This window comes from Aythya marila (genome assembly GCF_965140915.1).
Source record: "Aythya marila genome assembly, chromosome: 3".
In the NCBI taxonomy this organism is placed as follows: Eukaryota; Metazoa; Chordata; class Aves; order Anseriformes; family Anatidae; genus Aythya; species Aythya marila.
In genome coordinates this window covers 13,687,926-13,710,721 of record NC_139044.1, presented here as the reverse complement: position 1 = coordinate 13,710,721, position 22,796 = coordinate 13,687,926, and positions in this window count along the sequence as shown.

The window sequence follows — 22,796 nt, the reverse complement described above, 5'->3', positions numbered from 1 at the left end:
GGTGGGGAGTGGGCTGCCCAATGGGAGGAGGAGCTGGCGGGTGATGGATGGGCGGCCGGCCAATGGCGGCGCGCGGATGGGGGAGAGGGGCGGGGCTACCTGCCCTAAGGTGTGTGCAGCGGGAGGGGGGGGGCGTGAGGGAATGGGGGGGGGGCAAAAGAGGGAGGGGGGGCAAAAATGGGGGGGGTGAGGGGGCAAAAGGGGGACAAAAAGGGGCAAAAAGGGGATTTAGGGGGGTAAAAAGGGGATTTTAGGGGGTAAAAAGGGGATTTTAGGGGGTAAAAAAGGGATTTAGGGGGGTAAAAGGGAGCTGTGAGGGGCAGGGAGCGACCGTGAGGCGGCCGGGTCGAGGCCGGGCGGGGGCGGCGGGCTGAGGGCTGAGGAGGCGGTGAGGGGGAGGTGGCTTCGCTCGCTTTTTTTTTTTTTTTTCTCTCTAACATTTTTTTTTTTTTTTTCAGGGTTTTTCACTACCTACTTTGGTGCGATCTCAGCCAGCCACTCGTGATTGGCTGGCGCCGGCCGCGGCGAGCTGAGGAAACCCTGTGCATCGCGCCCGGCCCAGACAAAGCGCCCGCCGTTGCTGCTGGGGAGCCCGCCCCGAAATGCTGCAAAAAAAAAAAAAAAAAAAAAAAACCACCTAAAAAACACAATAAAAATAATAAAGATATCATCGTTTCATTAACGTTTCTGGGCGACGTGCTGCGGGGTTTCTGTGATCAGGCTGTTAGCTGGTTGCAGAAGCGTCTAATGCAAAAAAGCAGCGGTGGTTTGGCTTCGTTTCTGGGTGCTGCCAGGAATCGATGAGCGCAGAACCCCCAGCATCACGCCTGTTTGTTGGGCCTCTCTCTCTCTCTGTGCCTGCTTCTAAGCAGAAAACAAAGCAGGACTTGTGTGGCTGTTTTCAGGGCCAGGGTGTGAGGCAGCGATATTTCTGGCTTACATCTAACATAAAGCCTCAACAACAAAGGTGTAAGCTGTACCTTACAGTTTTTATCCATATTCCTCTGTTCTAGCTACACACACACACATATATATTTTTAACCTCCTTGCTGCATACCCCTGTCGTTTCTCTTTTTAGATGCTGTTGTGCCCGCTCACTCAAGATACGGGTTGCTGAAACATCACATATTGAAAATGCATGTGTTGAAAAAGCAGTCCTGTGCTGGCAGGCTCTATTGTTGGGTGCCTTATGCTGGCAAGGGGTCTCTTTTGCAAGTGTTTCCACCAGATTTGTGGTGAAATTAAGTGGTACTGGTGAGTCTTTTGCTAGACTGAAATGGGAGTGGGTGGGTTGTTCCTCCCTGTGCGCCTTTCTGATGTATTTAATCAAGGAATGTTTAAATTGGGAGCAAAGTCTTTGTCTTTGAAAGTAAAAAGAATTGAGTGGGAACATTTTTTTTCAAATGTATAGTTCTAAAACAAGTCAGGTAAAATGCCTCTGTAACAGAGCACCAGACCTATAAGTACGTTTCTCTAGACAACCCTTTCAGGTCCTGAATTTTGACACTAGCTGTTGGCAAGGTGAGGGTGAAAGCTACAGCTCATCGGTATTGGGAGGGAAAATTGAGGCACACGCTGACTGCCAGAGCCTCTGCACGGTGTCGTAGCAGACCTCCATCTCTGGTGGCAGGAGATTGGGACCTGGGGCAGCAGTGCTTTTCGGTGTTCCTTCATGTGGGTGATTTGTCTGCCGTTGTTCTGAGCTTACTCTCGATAATTCGGTTTCACTATGAGAGAGCGGGGTGCAGAAGTCAGATGTCCTGGGGAGGAGGGGAAGGGATGATGTAAGGCCATGAGAACAGGGCCGGGGCTGTTTCAATGCTGTATACTTATAAGGGAAAATGAATTGAAACCGGCCCCTTGGCTCAGGCTGTTTCAAGAGGGTTTTGTTGTGTTTTTGGAAACGTTGCAACGGGTTGAGAAGGTACCTGACAAGTTAAAGGCGCCTCAGCGAGGAAGCGCTTCTGCAAGGACTCTCACTTGTTTCCATCTCGTGTGACAGATGTGCTCCCTCTGTGAAGGGCAGGTCACAGAGAGCCACGATGCCTTTTTTAAAGGCTTTGTGCCCAAAAAGACGAAACGGTGCAGCCCGGCGGGGTGTAAACCCAGCAGGTGCAGTGCTCTGAGGAGGCTGGATGCGCACGACCTGGCTCTGCAGACAGAACAGGCACCGCTGAGCAACACAGCTCGGGTTTGTCACAGCTTGGGAACCCCTGCTCCACAGAAACCTTCCGTGACGGGGAATGGGAGTCTGCTTTTCCAGCCCGGCAGCCGAGCAGCCCGTTCTCTGCAGCCCCACGAACGTGAGCATCGCCCAGGATGCTCGCGGCGCTGCGGCTTTCCTCACAGAGGCCTGGCAGCAGGGCCCTGTGAGGCTGCTCCATAGCTGCCTGCTTGCTGCCTGAGCCGAGGGGAAGCTCCCGCGTTTGGGGAGGGAATTTTGGGGCTTCTTTTTACTGATTCCCTCATCGCCGGGCCTGTCCTTTGATGGGACAGATACCCGGGGCAGAGGTGAGGAAGCTGTGCCCTTCACCTGCCTGGGTGGGCCATGATCCCAGGAGCCCAGGCCTTCCCCTTCAGCCCCAGGACATAAATGCAGAGCAAAATTATTAAGGAGAAAGAAATTAACACGTCAGTTGCTACAACTGTGCTGTGGAAATGGAGTCGCTTTTTTTTTTTTTTTTTTTATGTGCTTCTTTCCAGCACTGAATAAACTCTGTCCTTTTCTCCTGGTATTAGTGCTATGAGTAAGCTAGGTGGAAAGCTCCAGCTGGATGTCCAGACAAACCACCTCAAAATGTGACCCCCCCCCCTCCAAATTCCCCTCCCTCTCTCAAGGCAAGCTGCCTTTGCAATTAACCTGAAACCTCCCTCCAGAAAAATCTGTCCCCCAGCCACAAGTAAGCCTGAGAAGCTTCAGCAGCACTGCTGCTGCTCATGGCTGCTTTCTGCCTTGGCTGCAGTCTGAAACGCTGGATGAACTGCAGCCAGCAAGCTTCTGTCGGCTGAAGGGCCACTTCAAAACCCAGCACGGTCGATAGAAAAAATTGTCTGCGGATTCCTGTTTGGGGATGAGCCCCTGCATCTACAGACATTGGAGATCAATACTACCTCCACCTCGCTGTGTTTCTAGCAGTTGAGATGGTGACTACTTGCTTACTTTATATGCCTCAGCTATGTGAACTCCCCCTCCTGTCCTCCAAGCTACTGACTCATTTCCTCCTCTAAAACCTTCCTTTTTTAGCCTTTCGCTCTCAAGTATTTGGTAGCTGTTTTGAGCCGCCTGTTCCATGCCTTACTTAGGCAAACTCCTACATGACAGCCCTGCAAGCCTTGCTTTTGTACCATAGAAATCAATTTTTTTTCCCCCAATACTTTCAGTTCTGAGGGGCAGTTTTGGCTACTGACTGGCTTTGCTGCTGCAACTCAGGAAGGCAGACAATTGGCAAAGCAGCTGGTGAGCTGAGGCTGCTGCTGCTTATGCTAATTGCTGTTGTCTCCCTTTTTTCCCCACGTTTCCCCCATCTGTCTAGACCCACCTGCTGCCTTTTCATACCCTTTTGCCCCCCTCTCCCAGTTCACTGCTTTTCAAGCAGGGATTGCAGAGATTCCTCTTCATTTGGACAACCCCCCCACAACCGTGGAGCCCCTGGGTGGCAGGATCAGGCCCTGACTTTGTGTGCTCTCATGCAGCAAAGAAACAAGTGGTCCCCTTGTGCACGGCGTGGCGGGGGCTCTGAGCCGTGGTCATGACTGATGGATGCTGCTGTAACCTAACTTGCTCTGCGTGCCTGAAATTCAGTAGTCCATATTTCTCGGGGTTTATGGAATATTGGCTCTGTGCTCTTGGCGTCGCAAGGCTCAGCAAAGATAATTTTAGACAGGAACAGAAAGTCTCTGTAAACCTTGCAGTCATTGCTATTTCACTGGCAGAAACAAAGCAATGAGAAACCCATTGCTGTGCACTGCTGAAACGTTCAGCTTAGGAGATATGCTGGCATCAAAATTTACAGGGAAATTTCAGGGGAGGAGGTGAGCCTAAAGATGCTCCATCCCTTTTCTGAAGATATGGTTAAGCCCAGCAGGCAGCGCATAGGAGCCAAGAGCCTGGAGTCTGGCCCAAAGCCCTGCCCTGGCCTCTGGGGTGAGGTTGGGCCAGCTGTTTTACCTCTTTGCCTTATTTTCTCATTTGTGAAGTGTTAACCTTGTTACTGTACTGCGATTTGAGATTTTTTAGTGGATATTGAAGCTGGATGCTGCTTATAAATACATGCTATTTTTGCAGTAATGAAAAGGCTGTCCCAAGTTGCTAAAGATTGAATGTCAGAAATTTATTATTTTAATTTGCTCTCAGCTTCCACAGTTGCTGCAGGTTGCAGTCCTCTTAATTCCCATATGGTAAAAACTCTGCAGCCTGTGAACAACGGGAGCAGAATCTGACCTTGCTTACTGCTATAAATCCCAGCTAGTTTTACCAACCTCATCAGAACCATTCTGGATCAAGCATAATGGGAGAGGTATCCAGGTGCTTCATTACCACCTGGTGGCATTTTCATCACTAGAAAGATGAAGGAGGGAATAAAACAAAAAGGCAGCTCAGGAATGGAACAGCCCCATGTTAATTTAAAAATGCAAGAATGTTGTCAGGCTACTCTCACAGAATGAATCATAGAATGGCTTGGGTTGGAAGGGACCTTAAAGATCATCAAACTCCACCCCCCCGCCATTGACAGAGATGCCACCCGCTAGATCAGGTTGGCCAAAGCCCCATCCAACCTGGTCTTGAACACCTCCAGGGATGGGACATCCACAGCTGCTCTTGGCAACCTGTTCCAGTGCCTCACCACCCTCTGAATGAAGAATTTCTTCCTAATTTCTAATTAAAATCTATCCTCTTTTAGTTTAAGACCATCCCCCCTTGTCCTATCATTATCTAACCAGGTAGAGTCCTTACGACCCCCTTAAGTATTGAAAGGCCGCAACGAGGTCTCCCCAGAGCCTTCTCTTCTCCAGGCTAAACATCCCCAGCTCTCTCCGCCTCTCTTCATAGGAGAGCTGTTCCAGCCCTCTGGTCATCTTTGTGGCCTTCCTCTGAACTCGCTCTGACAGACCCAAATCCTTCTTGTTCTAGGGGCCCCAAACCTGGATGCAGCACTCCAGGTGGGGCCTCATGAGGGCAGAGCAGTGGAGGACAATCACCTCCCTCAGCCTGCTGGTCACACCTCTGGTGATGCAGCCCAGCACACAGTAGGCCTTCTGGGCTGCAATCACACACTGCTGACTCATGTCAAGCTTTTTGTCCACCCAAACCCCCAAGTCTCTCTCTGCAGGGCTGCTCTCAGTGATTTCTTCTCCCAGTCTGTACTCCTGTCTGGGATTGCCCCAAACTCAGGTGCAGCACTCTGCACTTGGACTTGTTGAACCTCATTCGGTTCACATGGGCCCACTTCTCCAGCCTGTCCAGGTCCCTTTGGATGGTATCTTTTCCTTCTGTTGTATCAATGGCACCACTCAGCTTGGTGTCATCTCGTAACTGGCTTGTTTATTTTATTTTATTTTATTTTATTTTATTTTATTTTATTTTATTTTATTTTATTTTATTTTATTTTATTTTATTTTATTTTATTTTATTTTATTTTTCTGTTGTTGCCGCTCAACTGCCTGCGCTAAGTCCTCCATATGATGAGAATGAAATGCGTCCTGGAATCAGCTTAAGGACTAACCACTGCTCATCTCTCAATTAAACCATCAAAATAGGCAACAAGCAACACTTAAAATTATGTGTTGGTTTTCCTGCATGCGCTTGAATTGTCTTAAACCCCCCTCGGCTTGAGAAGGGAAGGGTGTGTTGAGCACACTGAGGCCTTGGACTGCTCCGAAACTGTGGGTAAAGGTTTAAGCAGTCAGGCTGTATTATCTGAATGCTTTGCCTTGCCAGCGTGGTTGTGCTCCTGAGCTTTTGCTGTGACATCGCGCTGTGTCTGCAACCTCTTTTATAGAGGGGCAGGGCCGAGCTGTGGGAGGCTGCGTGACACCCAGCCCCAGGCAGGAAATCTGTGGTAGGGCTGATGCACTCTTTGCTGCCATTTATGGGGTAACACCCTAACTAACCTTTAGGCCATTTCTTCTCTGAGCCTGTAAGATGATCATGTTTGTCGAAGGCAGCATGGCTGTAAGAATTTCTTAGAGAATAAGCATTTGTGGCTTATGTAGGCTTTGTTCCAGGTGTGGAGGTGGTTGCTGCTGACATCTATCTGCAATGCCATTAATAAACTTTTTTTTTTTTTTTTCTTCCTCAAGATGAAATTAACCCCTGCTACTCTTACAGTGTGACCCAGGCAGAAGGTTTTTGCAGCAGGTTGTTTTTCACAATAGCGTTTGCACTTGGCTGCCTCAGAATAATGACGAAACCTTGTGGCGGCTTGTTGCTTCTGCAGGATGGCTGTTTCTTCTGACTTGGAAACTCCAGGCCTGGTTGTGTTTGTTGGGGTTGAGGCCACTTGTTGAACCTGTCTGGGAATGGGGTTCTTGTTGCTGGGGTGGTTAAAATTAGCAGCTAATTTCAAGGAGGGTTTCTGAGGGTAAGATCGGGCAGCATGTGAATTAGCCCTACGACATGCATCACCAATCGTGCAAGGTGCTGTACAGGCATTGACTGGAAAGTCCCCACCCTGATCTGCTTACTATCTAGCCATAAGATAAGAAATGTATGGGGTAATGAAAAAGGAAGCAATGAGACCGTATTAGTCAGCATGACGGTGTTCATCAACAGCAGCCTGATAGCTGGGAAGGCCTATGAGGAGGTTTGCTAGAGAGTAATGAAAGCCCCCAAACTCCCTTCAAAACTGTCCAAAACCAGTGTTCGAGCACTGAATATGATTTCTGAGGATGTGTTGTTGTATGGGGAGGGCACGGGGTGCTGCTCTGAGAAGTCAGGAGGGTTACAGGAGGCAGCTGTGGAGAGGTAAGCACACAACCAGCATGGGCAGCAGGACAAATCTGCCTGCAGGTTGTGCTAGCAAAAAGGGTGTTACTTTCCTCATGAACCTGCCTCAGGCGCATACAGACGACATTCCTACCACTTCTGCCACATGGGCTGTGTGAAGTGATGAGTGGGCGGCTGTCACAGGGACGGATGCTAGGAGAGATGAGGGTCTGGCTGTGTTTTCTCAAATGTACAGGCAGACGGTGGACACAGCAGTCCGGGGGTGGGAAGCTCTGACTGTATCCCTGACCTCTGTCTGTGTTGTGGGCACCGTCGGCCAGCAGGATGTGGTCTGTATGTGTAGATCGAGAATGGGGTCAAGAGGGGCTCAGTAGCTACTGCTCTGCTAGCCAGCTGGGCCATGGCGAGCTATACATTCCTGTTGTGGCTGCTCTTGTACAAAGAAGTGGCTATGGGGAAGCTTCCACTGACAAGCAGGGTCCTGCCAGTGTCTTTCTGAGCCACAGCACTGCCAGAGCGGCCCGGTCTCAGATGGCCAGTGACGACAGCCATACGTGGGTGCTGGCACAGGGCATGGCCATGGCTGCATTGCCAAGGGAGGCCAGGAAGCACAGGCAGCCAGCTGATGGTGTGTGGGCTGAATCTGGCCTGCCAGAACAACTTCTCCCTCATGCAGGGCCCTTCCTCAGGGCCCTGCTGCTTCCCCAGGCTCCTAAGCACTGAATGTAACCAAAACACAGTTCTTGGATCGGGCTCTCCCTGTCACCGAGGGCTTTCTCCTGACAGACAGCACTTCACCCTCCCTGGCTGCACCTCCAGCCGGGCTCTCGGTTGACTTTCCTCTCCCAGTTTAGCCTTCTGGTCCCAGACTCAGAGTCCAGACAGCCTGGTCGGGGTGGAGATGTTCCAGCTGCCCTCAGGTGGCTGCTGGGGAGGACAGGGCCCATCAGAATGCTGCTGGAGCAGGAGAGCAGAGGGCACAGGGCCTGCCTGGCCACTCCCGTGAAGCCAGGGCACCATCTTGTGGCACGAAAGTAATTTGTCCTCACAGCTGTAGGGGAGCGGTCCTGACTTTCTCAGCCAGACACAGCCTGGTGGTAGTTGCCAGCATTCTTTTTTGTTCTAGCCCAGCTTCTCTAATGAGGCTTTTACTCCTTTCTGTGGCTTTCCCCACCTGCTTGTTTCTCCCCAGCTGCTGGGACCACCTCTTGCAGAGAGGCTTAAGCTAACAAATTTGACCAGCTCCTAGTTGACCCTGACATGTTTTCTCAGACTGAGAAGGAGCTGCAGAGGGAGTTATCTAAGGACAGGCTCTGCTAGGACTTGAGGTGTGACAGCTCCATGTCTATCAGAGCTGCCCGAAGTCAGATCAAAGGTCCATGTAGCCTCATGTCCTCTTCCTGACAGCAGATCCCTAGGGAAGGATGGATGAAGGCAATGAGGCAGCAGCAGGAGATCTGCTAAGCAGCCTACCAGCCTCCAGTGTGCAGAGCAGGAACATCTTGACATACGCCTCTGTTGGAACAACCTTTCTGGTTGTTCAGACAACTTTTCCCTGCACTAAAAATCACCTTGTCCCGTCTTTCATTCGGCTGCTCTCTGGTGAGAGGTGCTCTGGGTGGATCTCCTTTAGTAGAGGGTAGCACAGGACTGTTTTTCAGCTGTGCTCTTGTGCCTTTCCCATGAGCAGGGAAAAGCAGTGGGGCCACTGAAAATTCACCTGTGCAAATTCACATGTTGCCACCAGAGAGCTCCCATCCTTCACACCAGTCCAAGGGTGAAGAAATGCTGACCAACAAGGGAAAACTGCCTCCACCACATCCCAGCACTTATAGCAAGGGCTGAACTTCACGTTTTCTCTGCCTTATTATTATGGCTATTTTTATTATTGCTGTTGTTATTATTATCGTAGTGCTTGGATGAATTTTGCCCCTTCATTTCAGGCTTCATATGGAAGGAGGAATATTTAGGTTGGGAATGTTGAGACTGACTGATCAGCAAAAACACAGCGAGCAGGTGGAAATCTGGTGGCAGCAGTGCAGGTTTCCTCTCTGGTGGTTTTGCACAGTCTTGCTGACGGGATAGCAGGAATGGAAAGGTTTTGCCTGCAGCACACCCTTGCTGTAAGCAGCCCTACAGAAGAACACAGCACTACAGAGGAACGTGGCACTTCTGCTTGCACCTGTGACCTATGCTTCACAGAGCTGTTGGCACATACCGTAGGTTTAAGTTTGTACTAATTTGAGTTCGTAATCACTGGTGATAACACTTTTCCTGTTTAATTACTGGGTTGAAGCATTAACTCCCCAGGACAATCTAATTCTGGCTTTTTCCATATTCTCTCCTCCCTACCAGTGCCTGGCTCCTGTTCCCACTCTGGCTCTTTTAACCAGCATGTATTGCCCCTGCCCCATTTCTGCTTTGCTGAGGAGACAAGTCTTCTGCCCTTGGAGGAAAAGATGGGTAATTGGTTTAGTTTGGTGAATGGTTTACACTATGAAACTGAAAATTGTTCCTGACTGAGCAGTCCAGATGCTATATGGAGGTTGGAAAATGACCGCGCTGTCTTCTTTGGGGGCTGCTGTGATGTCTTGCCTTCCTTCTGTGCCTGTCTGCCTTGCCCCTTACCCATGCTGAGAGCCTGAGGAAGCCCTGGAGCCTGTGAGACGTCAGTCTAGGAGCAGGTCTTCGCTTCATGGCCTCCCCATGGTGTTCTGGGGGAGACGAATCTGGATACTAGGGGTCTCAGCTGCCTGCTCCTGATTGAAGGGCCCATCCTTCCAACTGCTCTCAATTCACTCAATCTACTCCATCCTTCCTTAGACACCCCTCATCTGTGATGTCCCATACCTGACAGAAATCCCAAAGGAATTTTGGAGCTTGGGGACTGTAGGTAAAGGTAAAAGCTCACGTTAGTTTAGAAAGTGTGGTCTTCAAGGGAATATGCATGGAGCTGGAAGGCTGCTTAGTTTAAGGATGAAAGCACTTAAGAGTTCACAGCAATCTCCAAACTTATGTGAGGGTCAGCTGCAGAAAATTAACGTGTTCTTTGTGCTCATGCTAGTTGAAGACAAGCTGTATTGGTCTGAGATCACAGAAAGGGACACTTGGGGTTACAAGGATGTTTCTGAAGGTGAGAAGAGCAAACCAGTGGACTAGGTTATTTGGGAAAGAAATTAATGTCTTTTCTTGGAGGTTCTTGGTAAGAACCTTGGAGGTTCTTGGTGAGAAGTTTGCTTCTCTTGGTGAGAAGCAAACCAGCAGAAACCATCAGAAGCAAACCAGGAGAACAGACCAGCTGGCTTGGAGCTGGAGATCTCATCAGCAGAGCCCTCTCCTTCCTGCTGAGCTCCTTGCTCTGGGTGCGGATCCTGATTCTTACGCCAGTGGCCAGTGTGCTGGGATTTTAAATGGGGTGTGAATTATTCTGGCACCACGTGAAGTGTCCTGTTTTTGGCATGAAGGATCTTTAGCATAGATGAGAGTTGGCTCTAATGCTGCAGTAGCTATGAGCTAAACAAGTACCACTTTAAGGTAAAGTAGGTTTTCATGAAGCATTGTTGCTCTCTGGATTTTTTTTTTTTCCACCAAAAGCATATCTAAAGAATGCGTATCTTGGGTGATCATCACAATCCCAGAATGGCTTCTTAGCCTGGGGGAATCCTGCTGCTGCAACAAAACCGCAACACAATGGCATCACAGCACTAAAACCCTGCGTAGAGATTTGCATCCTGGAAGGCTTTCTGCTCTGAAAAAGTACTTCGAAATAGCAAGGCACCTGCAGTTGTAAACCTGGCGTAGGTCTGGGGAAGTGTTTCAAAAGTTAGGGTGCACCTGGGGGCATACATGTAGCAAGATTGACATATATTAGTGCATTTGTGTGTGGATGTCCACCTGCAACAAAGAGCCAGGGCTCTTCCAGAGTGGGAGAACTTGCGTCCTCATTTATTTACATGGTCCAACACTTGCATTTTCATGAGGCTTAGATATTTCACGTGCTTGCCAGAACAAACACAGCACAGGACTCTTCTAAGCAGTTGAAATCATTACGGGGGCTCTGTGTCTACTTGTGATTTTCCACTTGTTTGAGCTGACTTCAAGATGTGAACATAAAATCTGGCACGCGCAGGCACCATGTGGATTTGTGATGGTCTTGGGAGCACTGCTTCTCCATAAAACAATGCCTTGATCACATCCAAGCACAGATGTTGTTTGTTTTTCTGTGACAGGTGCAGTATCAGTGATATTTGCTTTTTGAGCCATCCAAGTCAGGCTTTAATGGAAATTCTTTTAAGAAGTTACAGATAGTTCATTTCAGTACGCTGCTTCAGTAAAGACTGCAGCAAACTCTTTGGCAGAGAGAATGAATGATAAAATAAGAGAGTTGTCTGTGGAAGGGAAATGGACAGCAATTTTTTTTTTTTTTTTTAATGGCATATTGTAGTGGTTACTAAGCATTATGGTCTTGTTAGCAGTCTCAGGATGTTGTATCTATATTTTTTCTTGAATTCCCAGCTGCTGGAAGGAAGATATTGCATAAGAATCTCCATTTTCTCATTTAAAAAAAGTAAATCTCTAAACCTTGTGGTTGCTTAGAAAAACATGAGAACATGAGCTGAGTGTTCCAGATAGGATGTTGAAATCAAAACCAAACACAATGGAAAACTTAGTTCACAGCTTTAAAATCCAGACGGCAGATAAACAGCCTCAGCTTGCTTTAGGCTGCCATTTGGAAATGTATCAATATCTCACTTTTTGGGGCTTGACTGCTGGCAGGAGGGCACATGTGATTTTGGAATCAGAATTCAGTCTCTTTTTGGTTAGACAGCACTGATTTTTATCAAAAGTCAGTATTTCTGTGAAATAAAATCTTTATTTTTATTTTTTGAGAGCTCTTCTTTTTCAACTTTTTATCATTGCTCCAGTCTCACTTTGTCTCTTGTTTTGTTTCCCAACTCTGAGTTGGGAATTGAGTTCTGAGCTGTGAATTTCACAGAATCACAGAATGGTTGAGGTTGGGAGGAACCTCTGGAGATCATCTGGTCCAACCCCTGTGCCGAGCGGGGTCACCTAATTTCATCCTGAATCTCTTCTGGTTCATGCTTCTTACCCTTTGGGCTTTCATGTTTCTGTCTGGAGACTTGCATTTGGTTTGATGTTCACTTTGGGTTTGGTGTTTTCTTCCTTTCCTTATTTTAGCTTCTTCATCCTGTCTGTCACTTTCCAGCTTTGTTTTGAGCTGGTGCTGGAAAATTCCACCTTGAGCAGTAGTGGTGATGCACCTGGATATTGCCTTTTATCGGCTAAGCACGTGATATTTTTGAGTGCAGTGCAGCTCAAAGTCATATTTGAGCTCATCTTCTCATGACTGGGGAAGTTAGTGACTTGTTTTTTTGTTTTTTTTTGTTTTTTTTTTCCAGAGATGACTGAATTTTTGGTGAACGGCACACACGTTGCAGGAATTCATGGAGATGGAGGTTGAGTTCTCCAAGCAGAACTGGCCCTGAAGGTCTGTAGGGGGCTGCACAGATGAGAAAGCTGTTGGATGGTGTGAGGAGTTGGAGGATGAAAAACAAGGAGATCCTTCTCTCTCTGATCCCCTACTTGCATGACATGGGAGTAATGACTGTAAATCTTCATCTGTGTTGCAGCTGATAGTGCAGGTTGTTCTTGCACACCATTCCTGGAGCTAAAAGACCATTTCAAGCTGAGATGCTTGGCCCCAGGAATGGTGCTTTCTGAAATTTGGAAGATGCAGGTGTAAACATGCTTGCTGCAAGCCTATGATCTTGCTTCTGGGAGCTGACTGAATTTGGCACAGCCCAGTCACTGCAGCTAACCTAAGCCTGGTTCTTCCAGCATAGGTATTTCATGACCAAGCCATGGTCACCTTCGCAGCCTGTAATGAGAACAGAAACCCTGCTGTGTCCAGGGCTTAACCCTGCCTATTATCTTGCAGAAGAGGTCTCGTTTCTGACCCTCCTGACTGACTCCGAATTTCATATGGGGAAATGTATTCCCTATTTGCAGTATGAAAATAAAGGGTCTGCAAAGCACTGCTTGTTGGAGTCCCAAGGAACAGCAGTGGAATGAATGTGACAAACACAGGAAGCTCATGGCAGGAGAATTGGGGAAATCCTGGCCCAGGGAAGGTGAGGAACCAGCGTGTAGCATTGTCCAAAGCTCACAGCCCATCTGAAGAGGATCCTGAGGTGCGTATGGCTGCTGTGAGTGCAGGAACAAAAGAAAGAGAAGATGAAGTTTTGTCTCTCAACAAAAGAAAGAGAAGATGAAGTTAGTTATCTCTGCATCGCCCATCTGCACACGACATGGTTTCTTTGAAGCCAGTACAGCTACCAGCTCTTGTCCAGAGACCACTGTCCTGCTCCAAAACCATCTGTTTTGGAAAGGGTATGGTTTCTCTCCTAGACTGTGGGAGGCAGATTGCTGCCCATGTGTCTGCATTTCGGGACAAAACCAGGGGTGGGAGGTAGCGCTTCCACCAGTATTGAACTCTGTGACTTGCTGACTGCTGCCTCTCAGCATCCGCAAGCAGTCAGGCTCCATTTAGGACTCTTTCTTCCTGGGAGGATGTGGTGCCACCAGGCTTTCTGTGACTTCTGTCAGTACCTTCCAGCAGCTCTCAGCTGAAACTGCTTGGCTCAGACAGGCAGGGTAAGGTAGAGGTCAGCATGGCCAACTGCTAAGCTGCCGTGCTTAAAAAAAATAAATATCTTCAAATTTCAATTAGAAATGGTTAAAAAATTATTCTTTTCAGCCTTTCCAAAACCAGGCTCTCATCCCTTTCTGTGTCATGATAAATATTACATTTTTTTTTCCTACTTCGATGAGAAGCATTTTAAAAAACTTGTTTGTATTTATTTGCACCTCTATATATGGAAACTTTGTTTTGGGAAAAATGATTCTCTTGTTGTATGTCTTTAAGTTAACTGCACATACAAACATCCACAGGTGAAATGATTTTTTTAGACCATGACCTTAAAATGTTTAAGGTGAGACAAAGATACTAATTCTGCTGTGATTTTTCTTTTCCAGATGTCTTTCCCTATTTTGTTAAGGTTAAATATACTCAGAATAAGATCTGCAGCTGTGAGCGTCATACATGAGACAGAACTAAATGTCTGTCACCACACAGGCTTGCTAGAGCTTATTTGTCAGAGTCCTTGTCTTCAGAGCTTGAGTGTCTGTATCCGTTGTCCTGTAGGAGACCCATGGCTGTCCAGGACCTTAAGGCCACGTGGAGGACTAGCAGTGAAGCTCTCCTGCTCAGGCTTTTCCCAGTATTATTAGCCTCAAATGGCCCTGGATGGGCTGGGTGGTGTATACGTGTACGTCAAGGGCCTGCCCATTCATTAAGCAAGGTATACCACAGGCTGCCAGAGGCAGCTTTATTCCCACTGTAAAACGAGAGAGAGCAGTGCCTCCAAGGTTTAACAGCCATAGTAGATGGGACAAGACCCTGAGTAACCTGGTTGAGCTGGATCTGATTCAAGCAGGGAGCTGACCTCCAAAATCTCTTCCAAAACCTATATTACTCCATGATTAAATCATCCCCCTGCATCCTAGGGTAGGCTGAGCTATCCCAGCTCCTCCAGCATCTGCCTAACAAATAAAGAAAAGTACAAGTGGAATAGCTGGGGAGAGAGGTCTGGGGAGAGGCATTCCTTGGAGCTACACCTCAAGTCATACCTCATAGCACAGACTCGCTTATCTGTGTTTGCCAGCCTTCGGTAAGTGGTGTGTGTGCACATTATGGAGGAAGCTGCTTAAATAGTGGCAAATAGTGATTAGAAGCACTTGAGCAGGCAGCAGGAGACACAGAAAGTTAGGGGTGGCATGGCCAGATCTTTGAAGGTGCTGTGGCACGGCTGATCTCCAGAGCAACTGGCTGCCCTCTTATTAAACACTCCTTTCTGAACTGCTGCTTAAAATTCCTAAGCAAGGACTTTGCACAAAGCTTGAGCATAGACTGGGGCTGGTGGGAGTTCACATGCTTGCAGGAGCAAGAGGCACCTTCAGTGGTAGAAAAAAAAAACGAAATATCCTAATTTTTATTTTTCTCTACAGGCTTTCTCAGCTTCTCAAACTCCAAAGTGTGCGGCAGTTTGACCATCAGAGCCCAGATATGTGAGCTGTGGTCTGTTCTGATCACGTTAGATCTGAGAGAAGGGGTTTCTGGCAGATCTGATGTTTTCGGAGCTCACTTCTCCTTCCTTCTCCCTGCCCAGATGGGGTGTTGATGCAAGGTGACTCTGGGCCTTTTCAGTGTTATTTTATTTTATTTTATTTTATTTTATTTTATTTTATTTTATTTTATTTTATTTTATTTGCCTGTGCCTAGTCATGGGGTTCATTTGGGAGCAGCTTGCTGGAATACTCTTATCTGAGAAACATCTCCCATGGGATACTTGTTCTCCATGAGGAGTCTGGTATTTCTTACCCTATTAAAACCAGGTTTGCAGTGTAAGGGCCCGCAGAAAATCTGTATTTTGGCTTTTTTAGGTAATATCTGCTTGCAATTGGCTTGTACTGTAAATCTTCCTGCCAATAAACTTGTGAGAATCAACAGAGAGAGCAAAGTTCTGTCATTTGGTATAGTTAGAAACTTTCTCAACATTTGGGTATAACAAATGCTGTGACATGCTGCCAAGTTCACTGCAGAGAGTATAATGCTGGGAAAAGTTATATTTATGTCCCCGTTACTTGTCTGGATTGTTTTTTTTTTAAGCCCCAGGTTTTGCAAGTTTTGTGTTGTGCAAAAGGAAGGAAGGGTATCACTCCTTCCTAAGGCTAGGAGATGTCTTCCTGTCCTATGTAATACACATAGACCTAACACATTGCCGTGTTTTTCATGATGTCTCCACCATCCTTCCTTCCACCTGTCCTCTACACGCCCCTCTGCTATGTCTTCTGCCCCTTTTCAGTTCAGGAAGCTCAGAGGTAGCCCATGTGTGTTTTTTTTTCATCGTTTCCTGGGCTGAGAAATGAGTCCTAACCAGTAGCCTTGCTGACAGGTATTGGATGTTCTGGGATTTTGGAGGTGGGTGCTGGCTTTGTGCTAGGGACAGCAGGGTGGGAGTAACCTTGACCATGCAAAATCAGGAGGCTGGTGATGTGGAAGATCACAGCTGTGGGTTGCTACTGATGAGGAGACCAAGTGCCACCTGGTGAACAGGGCCTATACCCCTCAGCAAAAGCAGAAAATAACAGAGGAAGGTGAAGCTACAGCTTTCTGTCTCATACTAAACACATGTAACACAATGATTTTTACATCCCAGGGTCCTTCTGTTGTCCTTGGATTGGCATCAATAGGTAGGAAGATTGTTCTCAATCTTCTGAAGTCTGAGAAACCTGAGGAAAAACAGGCAGAGGACTGGACTTGTACCAGGAAAGAAAAAAAGTAGAGAAAAACAGTTTGAAATCTATTCCCACCCTCACTTCCAGTAAAAGTCTTCAGGGTGAAGTCTTTTTGGGAAGAGGAGATGGGTCCCTGGCTGTTGTGTCTCCTGGTGGCCCCCAGAGCACTGTGGTTATAGGGCAAATGAGGCTGGAAATGTCAGGGTGGGGGCTGTTTAACAACCCCATGTTGTTAAACATGGGGTTAATGTTAAACAATCCCTTCCATGTCTGTGTTTCTGAGGTGTAGCCTGAAGGAAAAACTCCCCAGCTGAAGAGGAATTGGCTCCGCTTCCTTCCTCACCTCCATCTCAGTCACCAGCTGGATGTCACCTGCCGGGGTCTGGGGAGCTTCCAGGCCAGGCCTCTGCCTTCAGTAGTGTGTGTATTACACACACACACCCCTACTATTTAAGCGTGGGTGGTAGTGATGGAGAAGACACCCCTTTTTTTATAAGCAAGGGCCTTGGATTAAGCAGGCCGTGTGTTCTCGCAATGGAGATTGCTTTGGTCCTGTGGTATCTGCACTGACTGAATTATTTACTTGCAGTGGTCATTGCATCCCTCTGCCTGGACTTCTGCCACAGGGCGATCATGTGGGCCTGCTGTGCCTTTGTTCTCCCAAGAATGTCAGTGAGAGACTCGGAAAACATTGGCCTTGGCATAGCTGTGGCGGGCCTGTGGCTGTGGGGGTGTGCAAGCAATGGGATGATCCTCTCACGACTCACCCCAGATCCCTTTGCAGAATTTGGCATCTTCCTCAGTTACCTTCCCGAACAGCCACACATTTTATATCTTGTGTCCAAGACATTGTGATCCATTGCTTTGCTTCATGTCGTGACAGAATGACTGTCCTCAGCCCAGTGGGAACTCGAGCAGTGGAGTTCAAAAGAGAGCTCCCTGGCCATGCAGCCTGAGGAAGGGTGGGATTTGTGCCCCAGGTTGATAAACAGAATTAAGGTAGGGATTGAACTGCGAGCTCGGCCAGTGTGTTTTTAGGAAACGAAAGGAAAACACGACTTCCCAGCTTATATCAGGTATGTGTGCTTGCAAGCAAATGTGGGATGTCTGCAAAGTTTTATAGGACTGGTCTGCTCCTATTTGTCTCAGGGAGAAGTCTCCGAGTAAAGGTGATGAAATACAAGCGTGGTTCTGTACGCACCCTCACCCCTTCTGTTTTTGTCCACTCTAAGTGCTGTATTCCTGCATACGAAGCACGGAGCTTGTGGTAGGTACTATTCATTTGAGTGGCTTAGCAGCTTCTCCTGGCTGTTACAAGGGTTAGATTTGCACAATATCCTTGATAACTATCTTTTGCAGGGTCACTCCTCACAGTACTTTGTATCTCCAAATTGGCATGGATCAGAACAACTCCCAGGCCTTGCAGCCTTATGTATTGCTTTGTCTGGGATCCTCTCATCTAGGAAATGGAGGCCAGATAGCCTTACCTCAACCGAGGCCATACAGAGGCTGGTGGCAGCGCTGTGTAGTACAAAATGCACAGGGCTGGGATTTGACAGATCCCAGGTCTCAGCCCTGCCTGAAAGCCCCAGGCAAATCGTCTCACTTCTTTCTTCCGTTTCTCTCCATTTGCTTGTGCTGGGAGCTCCTTGAGCCAAGGATTGTCTCATGAAAACAGCAGCCAGCCAACCACCCTCATCTTAGGGCTCCGTTCCCAAATGTCCACATGGTCCGGAACGCCTCACGATACTGAGACCAGCTATTGATTTACTTCTGCTTGTTTCCTTTTTTTTTTTTCTTTTTTTTTTTTTTTTTTTCCAGAATCTCTAATGCCAACTGGTCGATGACTGAATGACTCCTAGCATGGCAGGATGCTTTCACCACTGACATCCAGCGGTGAAGACTTCACAGCAGAGGACAGCTTGTTGTGGGGGCTGGCTGGCCGGCGGCTCTCTTGAGCACGAGTGAGAGGGTTTTGGAGAAAGTGGCTTTCATGTGGGCTCGGGGTCAGAGGCAGGACTGCAGAGGCAATTACTCCCATGTTCAGTGGAACTGCTCCCGCTTGCCGCAGGCTGCAACTTGGCTCACCCCAGCAGTGAGTCAGCGTGGCAGGAGGAGCTGGTCAGATCCAGGCAGGGAAGGGGGAACAGCAGGGATCAGCGGTGGGGGCGTCCCCATGCCCGTCTGATCACCAGGATGGAGGCAGGAGGGGAGCAGAACGGGGGCACTTAGAGGTACCTCGTGTTTCCTTCATCACGTGGCCTCTCCCTTAGCCTCCTCTCTTCTGTGGAAGAGACTGTGGGGGTGACCTTGAAATGCTGGACCCTTTAACAGCCCAAATCCTTTGGGGTGGGGGAAAGAGAGCCGGCATTCCTGATGTTATTAAACTGGACATGGTTAATTATGTGTGAGGGTGGATTACTGTGTGGCATGCAATGAGTTGTTAATGCTAATCAATCAGAATTACAGGGAATATGCCTTTTTCTTTATTAGCAATGGCCTCCTGGAGGGACTTCCCCCTGCGGATGAAGGGAATTATGCTGAGGGGAGAAAGAAAGAACTAATGATGGAACTAAATGAGTGGTATCGAGGCTTATTTCTGGTCTCCCTCTCCTGAAGCTGGGCCCTGATTCAAAACTCATTCCGTGTATTCAGCTCCTTTGCATGTTCTTGAGCACTAACCTGCAGTTGAACTAGAAGTTTAATAAATGGGCATATTGATGGCTCCCTGAATTCACAGTTTGCTTCTCCAGGAAAGATCTAATCTCCAAGAAGGATGTTGAAGATTACACAGGACAAGTCTTCACTCAGTGCAAGCTGACTTATCCCAGTGAACTCCAAGTGATTGGTGGTGTCGTGGGACCTAAGCACTGTGTCAGCAAGCTCTTGCTGCTCAGAGCTTCAAATTGCTGTGTGACATGAATAACTGGACCTACACAGAGGGAAACAGGGGCAAGTAGCTGAAGGACAGAGCTTTAATGCACTGGTTTCCTACCCAGTACTTTTTTTCTTTATTTTTTTCCCCCCTCATCAAAGCAAAGCAATGTTTTGTCCTGGAATTTGAAGGAAAAGAGGGAGGTGGCCTTGGGAGTAGTTTAAATGAGTACTTTTGGAGAAGAAACACATTTTTCCCTAGGGAGCCAACAGTGGGTTCAAGAGACATACCCTTGAAAATTATGGAGAGCTAAGGAGTTGGTCTCCCTTTTGCTGTTTGCATCAAGAAAACACTACCCAAACCTGGCAAACAGACGTTATTTGGTTGCCTGTGTGTTTTCAAGCCCAGAACTGGAGTGCTGGGCTGTAATGCCTGCAGGCTTCTTGCTCTGTACAGACTGTGCTGGGCACAGCGGGATTCCTGGGCAGATAATGCTGCTTGATGCTGAAGTGGCTGTGGCATGCCTGTAATGACTGCCTCAAGGCTTGCTTAACCACTCTCTATTTTTGTAGTGCAGTGCAGCCACGGCAAATAAGGCCTGCCTGTTGTCGAGTGATTTCCTAATAGGTAAAGAACTGCTGGGTTGGAGTCCTGAAGCTTAGTGGACAGTAGCTAAGTGGAATACTTTGACCTGACACAAAATGGTTCAGGATGACTGGAAAGAAAATATCAAATGTCAGTGCGGTGAACTAATTCCACGCCAAGCTGCCTCACTTCTCTTTATTCTGTCCCCTCTGATGTTAGAGCTCCCTGGCTTTCAAAAAGAGGAAGTGTTGAAGTCGTAATTTCGGTCAATTCTCCAAATGAGACCGCCTGTTTGATCAGGAAGGAGCTGTTTCAAACATCTCCCTGGCAATTTAGCTTGTTAATTCTTAAAGGTTTTGTCTCCTCCAAGAGATCTCAGAATAATTTGTAGATTTTGTTCGAGCTCCAGCCTCTGGATTGACGTGAACGTATGCAAATCCTGCTACTTCTTATATTGTGTTTGCTTCTGGCTGCCAGTTTCGCAGAGGAAAACCGGAAAATTTAACCCTGATTTATGACTGATATATTTTAAAAAGATTAATAATGAAAATGCAGATATAAAAAGCTTTTAGATTGTGTTGCCTTTAAAACCTGCGATATTTCAGAGGTAATGTGCTAGCTTTGGGGAGCATAATTACTCATTTTTCAACATCTGAGGCTTGCTATCTTGTTGCTTAGAGACAGAAAAAAATGTTGTCCCCTTTGCCAGCCCTGCTTTCCACCCCGAGTGCCTTGCAGAGATTAGAGCTGGTTTTCCAGCCCTGGAGGAACCAGCGCGGGGCTGGGCTAAATGAAATTATCATTAGATAAATGCAGATAGTGGGTTGGAATGGAGGTAGCTAGATAACGTCCAAGGGACTGCAATACCGACGATTATTTTGGGAAGTGCGGCCGAATTCTCTAAGTCTGTGCCCAGAGTTAGGAACAAGTTAGGAACAGCGAAAGCTGAGAGCAGAAGACAAAATCCCCCACGCTTAAGTGTATGATAGCCTTTTAATAAATAAATAAATAAATAAGTAAACACACATAAATAAATGCCCCCGTGGTTTTTTTCCATACTATTAAAGCAAACCTGGGAGCGTGGCCCATAGCAACACAACCTACTGATGTGTGCCATCACAAAGGGGGCACTTTCACCTGCCATTTCACTTGTTGGTGCCTTTATAAGAACGATGTTACAAATCTTACCCTTGAATTAAAGTGGGGACCTTGGCTGGAGGCTAAAGAACATTTATGTGAAAGGTTTTCTGGAAATATGGACGTATTCTAATAGCTACAGTTTCACAGACAAAGCTTTCCTGTTTCAGAAATCTAATTTTGAGTGGTAGAGAATGAAGAAAATGTGAACTAATTTATTACTGAATGCTTGTGAAAGACTTAATACCCATAAAACCAGCGGTGTGCCACAGACGATGCAGGAGATCCTGTGGTGGGTCTCGGCACGTTTCCTTGCAAAGCTATGCCAAAGCCCCTTAATCCTGGTGTTAATTATTTCGGTGGGAGGCATTTGCTGAGCAAAGAACTGCCACTGTGTCAAGTCTGTGCACTGAGCTTTGTGAGGAGACCAAAACGTCCAGCTAGGTCCATCGGTTGTGGCGGAGGTCGTGTGATTTTAAGTGAAAGGCCTGACACACGTTGCTCTTTCTACAGAAGCCCTGCAGCTTCCACTGCCTCTAACAGTACTTACAGGGCTGGCATGGGTTTTCTGGGCACTTGAGACCTCCTTTTTTTTTTTTTTTTTCCTTGCAATTCCCTGCACCCTTGTCAAGTTCCTCTTCAAATTTTGTCCTGTTGGTGTTTTCCAGCTCTGTGTCACTGGCTGCTGGCATTCCCCCTCCTTGCTCCGATGACTGGAGCAAACCAACACACAGACAATAGAAGCAGTCTTGCTCACCCTCAAATAACCATTGTCTTGTCTGAATAAAGGCCTCACTCTGAAAGTGAGCCTCTCTGTGCTTGGGCTTCCTGAAACCTGGAGGATGGCTGGCTATAAATGCGGGATGCAACAGGGCCTGAAGATTAAGCTGTGGGGCCTTTCTAGGTATTACTTTTTAATGGTAACACATGCAGTACTCTTCCTTATGTGTAACAACACCTACTCTTCAGGCAGGCCATGTGGTATTTCGGAGTGGGCCGGTCCCTTTGCTGGATGCATGTGTGTAGAACAGCACGTGCATGGCTGGCTGGGTGAATTTTGGGGTTGCTCACAATCTCACTTCCCTCTTGGGGAAACCCAAGTGGCCGCGTAGCCCCGTTTGATAGGGGTGACCGCCTGGTTCTGCTGGTGAGCTGCTTTGACTTCCTAAGGATTTCTGTGTTGCCATTGTTAAAACATTACACGTGTCCCTCCCTCCCCTTCTCAGTGGTTCAAATCCTACAGGAACAGTATAGAAGAGCGCTTAAGTCCTTTCTAATGAGAAGCAGCCAGGACTCATGCTGGCAGGCCAGCCCCTTGAGAACAGGCTGTTCTCTGCTCTCTGGTGTTCCACAGACCAGAGTTTTGCTTCCTTATACCAAAAAAAACCTGTAACCAGGAAGAATTTGCTCTTCTCAAATACTGAGTGAGCAGAAACCATAACCACTTCAAGCTCTGAGCAGAGGTCGTACATACATGGGGTCTGCGAATGCAGCCAGGCCGTACACCATCGGTGGTGTGTCCTCTAACAAGAAATGCAGTCACTCAGTGCCACGACCATTGTCTCTGCAAAAATCCAACAACAAACAAACAAAAAAAGAAATCCTGTGGCAGAGGTGGCGTCTGTCTGCACAGAACCACGAGGCCCAAGACGGGGTCTGGCATCTGGCTGCAGACCTGAGGTTCTGCATGGCCCTTCGGTTTGTGTGAGTGTTAGGGGGCTCTGCCTTGCTCCCCATGAAGGTCCTTGGTCATAAATATGCATAAATATGCATTTATGTATTCAAGAGGGGATGTCCCCAGATTTGTGCCATCTAGTGCTAAGCCCTTGGCCCGTGAAACCCTAGGGCACGATCTCCAGTCTTTGCAGGCCTCTG